Source organism: Myodes glareolus, chromosome 25 (assembly GCF_982192425.1).
Source record: "Myodes glareolus chromosome 25, mMyoGla1.1, whole genome shotgun sequence".
NCBI lineage: Eukaryota > Metazoa > Chordata > Mammalia > Rodentia > Cricetidae > Myodes > Myodes glareolus.
Window position 1 is genome coordinate 5,782,910 of NC_142050.1, and position 6,301 is coordinate 5,789,210.

The window sequence follows — 6,301 nt, forward strand, 5'->3', positions numbered from 1 at the left end:
GTTTCGGAGGTTTAGCGCACATCAACCTCTTTAGAAGCCTACATGAACTGACAATGAACTCACCCTGGGAGGGATATGAGGAGAGAAGAAGGGAGGAGGCAATAGGAAAACGAAAGGCAAAACTCCATGTGCACAAAAGAATTGCAACACCCTCTTATGTCTGGAGTTAGAAATCATTTCCAACAAAATAACCTCAAAAGGGCTCAATATTAGGTAATTATATAAATAATCTGAATAATAAAATTCCCAGAGGCAAAAACTATTTTCCACTTAATTCTATCCTATTAAGATTTTCCATTTATTTCAAATGATAGTGTATATCATAGAGTTATACATATTTTGTTTTTATAATTGAGACATGAAAGTGTGTTTATTCATTGAGCTTAAACACAACTATTTAGGAAGAGCCATCACATGTCTTCTCCAGCCTGCTCTCTGGGATGAATCTGGCAGCGCAGCTGAAAACACTTCAAGTTATCCAAGCAGGAAGTCGATGGGCTTCCATTATTATACATCTCTGCAAGCAAACGGAGGCATAGTCTTCACCCTAAGCTCAGAAGATGATCTTCTTGCAAGGAAAGTTTGGCTGTGATACTATTTATATAACATTTATTCTTTTTAGTGTATATAAATATTCCAATTAGGGATACCCCTTGTAACCCTCTGGAGGGCAGGCCCCTGCACCTTGCCAGGGCAGCACGGAAGGTACAACCCTGATGACGGAGGTGCGAGTGAGCCAGTCCCCAAGTTGTGAGCATGGGAGAGCTGTCCCCATTACTCATCTGTCTTGTGGCAGTGTGGGCAGGGGAGAGATTCTCCTCCCTGTCCCCAATCAATGCCTGAGGCAGGTGGGAGTGCTGTCCCTGTGGCCATAAGACGGTCCCTGCCCCTCATCAGCCACAGAATGCAGGAAAGTGGCCCTTACCCCTTGCCTGGGCAACAACAGTAGAGCTGGCCCTGAAGGCGTAGATATGGGAGAATACTTGAAAGCCAGAGAACTGAGAAGACCCCTTGCTCATTGCTGTAAGGGGTGAATTAACGGGCCAACGCTGGAGAACTCACCCTGGTGGCGAAGACAGGGGAGAGCGCACAGATTGACCAATCTTGAAACTACCCAGGCCCAGAAACAGGGTTATGTGTTGGCCCACTTTAATATCTACCCCAACTGTGATTTGCTGCAGCACCGGGTGGGATGGGGCTGTCAGCCCTGTGGAGCCAGGGCTACAGGATCTCCACAACACAGGGCAGCAATGGGATGTCCAGGAAGAGTCCCAGTGAGGACCCAGCATTGAGACCAGGGGCCTGGAACCAGACCAACGATTCTTTGCGATAAACACCTGCCTGTAAAAATGTGTAGATAAAGGGGTTTACTGTGTGACTCACTGTGTCGCATTGCAGCTTCCATGACAAGATGTTTTTCTTCTTTGTTTTTTCCCTCCCCACCCCCTTTTTTCTCTCAAATTTTTATTTTGTTTATTTTGGGGAGGGGAGCGAGATGGGTTGGCTCGAGAGGCATGATGCAAAAAACACAAAGAATAAATAAAAAAAAAAAGAATTGACTAAAAACATGTCCCTTGTAGCCAGGCGGTGATGGCACATGCCTTTAATCCTAGCCCTCATGAGGCAGAGGCAGGAGAAGGTCTCTGAGTTCCAGGACAGGTTCCAAAGCTACAGAGAGACTCTGTCTCGAAAAACAAGCAAACAAACCAAAGCCCCCTGTACAGTTGAGGAGACAGGAACTTAGGAAGGGAATTCAGTAACACTGTAATAGCCTACCAATTCAAAGATTAATTTAGAATTTTAAAATTTGGGGGACTAAGTAAATGGTTTGGTAAAGTGCTTCCATAATGCATGAATGAGAAACTGAGTTCAGATCCTGGGCGCTCACTTAAAGGCTGAAGATAGCATCATGCTTATGACCCCAGTGCTGGGGAGGCAGAGACAGGCAGATCCCAAGAGCTCCTTGACCAGCTGACTAGTCAAACTGCAAGTTCCCAGTTCAATTAGAGGCTCTATCAAAACAAAAACAAAAACAAAAACAAAGGTGAAGAGGTGAATGAAGCAGACCAGACACTCAGACACCTTTGCCCTCCTCACATGTACACACTCACAGACACATACAAACACGTATATGTCATAAGACGCGCGCGCGCGCGCGCGCACACACACACACACACACACACACACACACACACAAACTCATTGACTTGAGCCCTCTGTATTTTATGATATAACAACAGTATGCAAAGATATAGAAAACTATTTCTAAAGTAAGATGCATTCAAAGTATTCAAGTCTTGTGAGCCAGGTAAAACTTGCAGAGCAAGGGGGAGCACAAAGGCAGATGGTATAATTTTATGGAACTCCATTGCACTTAATTATATCATTTTAATAGACTAAAACAAACAAAAGGAAAACACAAAGTCTTTTCCTACAGCTGTGTTTATTGCCTTATACCTTTTATAAAGAAAAAATAATTTTAAACAGGCAACCCCAGTCTGAGATAAGAGGTCCCCCTGCTGTGTCGCACAGCATAATCAGGAGAAGGCGCAGTGCCCACCTGGACTCACATCCCTCCCAGTTCCTGCAGAAGAAAATGGAGGCAGCAGAGAAGAAAAGGCGTTCGCTTTCCCAAGTGCAGTGCAGCTGACATTGCACTGGGGCCTCTTTTGAAAGTGGGAGCAGGAAGGATGGGCTCCTTGCTGCCAGAATCTTCTAATAGCATCAAACTAGTGAGTTGACTCTCTGGATTTGCAGATTTTACATCCTTCGCGTCAACCCACCGTCCACTGAGTGCATTTCTCAAGAGAAAGCACATGTGATGAAGAACTGAGGTTTTTTTTCTTGTCATTATTATACGGATACAGCATTTCCAGTATTAGTCAGATGGATTTAGAGAGGGTATAGGTAGGTTATGTGCAAATATCTTGTGATTTTATGTAATAGTATTGAGTTTACATGGAGGCTGGCCACAGTTAAAACAAATTCTGGCAAATAGAGAAATAGTCATTTAGTCATGGGAAGGCAATTAATCAAAATTCATGTTTTTCAGCTTAAATCTTTAATAATTTTCACCCCACTATATCAGGAGAATGGGGTTTCTGGTCTTGCTTTAGCAAAATTTTTGTAAATGTATACATTCATGTCAATTTATTAGTGCATTCTGATTTTTAAGTTTTGGTGTATAATTGGATGTACCTCATGGGTTTGTGCATTAGGAAGCTCCACCCTCTTTGATGCGTGCAATTCAATCAACTACCAAGAAAATAAAGAAATACTTAGTTGTTGCTGTAGATTTTCAAGGAGATAACTTACTGTGTTGTACCCATATTAGTTCAAAATGGGATTTAAAGATGCCTGATTTTTTTTCCTTTAAGTTTCAGAAGTTCTTGGAGCCACGGATGAGAAGATTTTTATGAAACTCCTGAATTTCAGATAACAACAGAATATATTGCACTAGACCTTATGGGAAAATCTGAGAATAGATATAGATCAGTAAATCAAGTAAGTGAATGCCAGGCATGAGCTGGAATAGCTGTGTTCACATTTGGAAGAATAGGATTTATTACGAATTGGGCATTTTCCCTATTCCCGTTACCTTCTTTGTTATATGGGTGCTTAGGAGTGTACTATTTTAATGTTTTCCCCTGACACTTGTCATTTAAAAAAATCAGACACACTATTTTCTGCGTCATATTATGAGCAACTGAGCTAGATGGTTGTCAGTTAACCTGCATACTAAACTTGGAGGGAAGAGGGGACTTTAAATTTATTTTGTTTTGTCTTTCAAGATAGAGTTTTCCTGTGTAGTCCTAACTGTCCTGGAACTAACTCTGTAGACCAAGCTGGCCCCAAACTCAGAGATTTACCTGCCTCTGCCTCTCAAGTGCCTTGTGGGGCTTTAATCGTGTGTGTGTGTTGAACTTTATTGACAATATTCAAGAGAGTAGTTCTCCCTAAGCCCCACCCCACCCCCGCTTCTTCTGGGGGCCTGGGTTGAAAACTGTGAGGGAGAGGCTCAGTGTTAAGAGCTGAGTTGGGACAGGGACTGCTTGGTAGCCGAGGGCCTCTCTCTTGCTCTTATGTCCTCAGTGGGTTGGGTGGCACCTTGGAGTCCATGTAGGCCATGAGGTCCACCACCCTGAAGCTGTAGCTGTTTCACTGTCATACAAGGAAATGAGCTTTACAAAGTAGTCGTTGAGAGCAATGCCAGTCCAGTGTCAAAGATGAAGAGGGGGTGTCACTGTTTAAAGTTGCAGGAGACAACCTGGTCCTCAGTGCAGTCTGGATGCCCATTATCAGGCCCTCGGATACCTGTTGCTTCACCTTTTTGATGTCATCATACTTGGAAGCTTTCTCCAGGTGACATGCCAGATAAACAATGGGCATATTGGAGTTAAAAACATGGAAGACCATGTAAGTGAGCTTCCCTTTAAGCGCTGGGATGACCTTGCCCACAGCCTCGGCAGCACCAGTGAATGCAGGGATGATGTTCTGAGCAGTCCCATGGCCATTATACCACAGCTTCCCAGAGAGGCCATCCACAGTCTTGGTGGCAGTGATGACGTGGATTATGGTCATGAGTCCTTCCACAATGCCAAAGATGGTGTGGATGATCTTGGTCAGGAGAGCTAAGCAGTTGATGGTACAGGAAGCATTCCTGAAATCTTGTGTGAGTTGTCATATTTCTCATGGTTCACATGCCTCACAAGCATGAGGATATCAGCAGAAAGAGCAGAGATGAGGACCCTTTTGGATTCACTCTTCAAGTGGGTACTGACTTTCTCCATGGTGATGATGGTGATGAAGACACCGGTGGACTCCGCAACATACTCGGCATCAGTATCACCCCATTTGATGTTGGTGGGATGTCAGTCTTAGAAGATGCTGATGGTCTTCCTGTTGACTGTAATGTTGAACTTTCCATGGGTAGAGTCATATTGGAACATATGGACCATGTAGCTGAAGTCACTGATGGGGTCATTGATGGCAACAATATCCATTTCACCAGGAAGAAAGCCCTGGTAACCAGTCACCCAATATGATCAAATCTCTTCACTCTGACCTGTGCCATCATGTCTCAGGGACAAGATTAGCACTGCAGAAGATGTGACTGTCTCTGGAATAGGAAGGAACAGAGTGTAGGCAGAGGCCACTTGTTCATTTTCCGGCCACCCAGACCCAAAACAATCTTACAGAAACTATATTTAATTACAACACTGCTTGGCCAATTAGCTCATGTATATTTCTAGCTACTCTTACATCTTGCATTAACCCATTTCTATTAACCATGAGGCTCGTGGTTTACTGGTAAAGTTCCCAGGCAGCTGTCTCCTTCAGTGGCTACATGGCATCTCTCTGACTCTACCTTCTTTCCTCCTCTATCTGCTTAGAATTCCCACCTTACTCTATTCCACCCTGCTGTAGGCCAAAGCAGATTTATTCATTAACCAATAAAAGCAACACATATACAGAAAGACTTCCCACACCATTTCCCCTTTTCTGTTCAAATAAAAAGGAAGGTTTTAACTTTAACATAGCAAGATTAAATACAACAAAACAGTTATCAAGCAAGAATTATTGTTACAATATTTAGTCCATTTACATTTGGCCAATTAAGGAAAATCCTTTATCATCTATCCTATCTTTGTGAGTCTAAAGTTTTATATATAATTTATCTTTATCATAAGTAAGGAAACTTTAACTATAACTATCTGTTCTTCAACTCCATCAAAGACTCCAGAAAGATATAATATTACCTAAGTAAACAGGGAGTGCATTGTAAACAACTTCCAAAACTCTAGAATCAATGAAGCTATCTCGCTGCCTGAACATTCACCCCGAATTCTTCTGTAACATTGGGGCACCCATCTTCAACCTACAGGCCTATAGCATATGGCAGACTTTTCCATGATGCAGGAAATTTCAGACAGCTCCACCTATATTGGCAGCTTGTTGTTCACTTTCTTCTGTGTCCTGCAGAATGTCTGGCAGACTCTTTCATAAAGCAGAAACCCTGAAGAACTGTCTCACTTTCTTTAGACAACTTGAGCAACCATTTTTCTGTGGATTCTGCATGTCTAGTTCATACAGCACAGCATCAAGCAGTCCAGGCAAGAACAGTTTCTTGCCCAAGTGGCTATCAAACTCCATAAGGAGTCTGTTCGATGCCCATCATCCTCTTTTTTTCTTTTTTAAAAAAAGATTTATATATTTATTATGTATACAACATTCTGCCTCCATGTATGCCCACACGCCAGAGGAGGGCGCCAGATCTCATTACAGATGGTTGTGAGCCACC

At 42.9% G+C, this 6,301-nt stretch overlaps 1 pseudogene; it reads right to left on the reverse strand.

The window, feature by feature from the left end:
* Positions 1–4,080: 4,080 nt before the first annotated feature.
* On the reverse strand, positions 4,081–5,074 carry LOC125402565 (glyceraldehyde-3-phosphate dehydrogenase pseudogene; annotated as a pseudogene).
* Between the last annotated feature and the right edge of the window lie 1,227 nt (positions 5,075–6,301).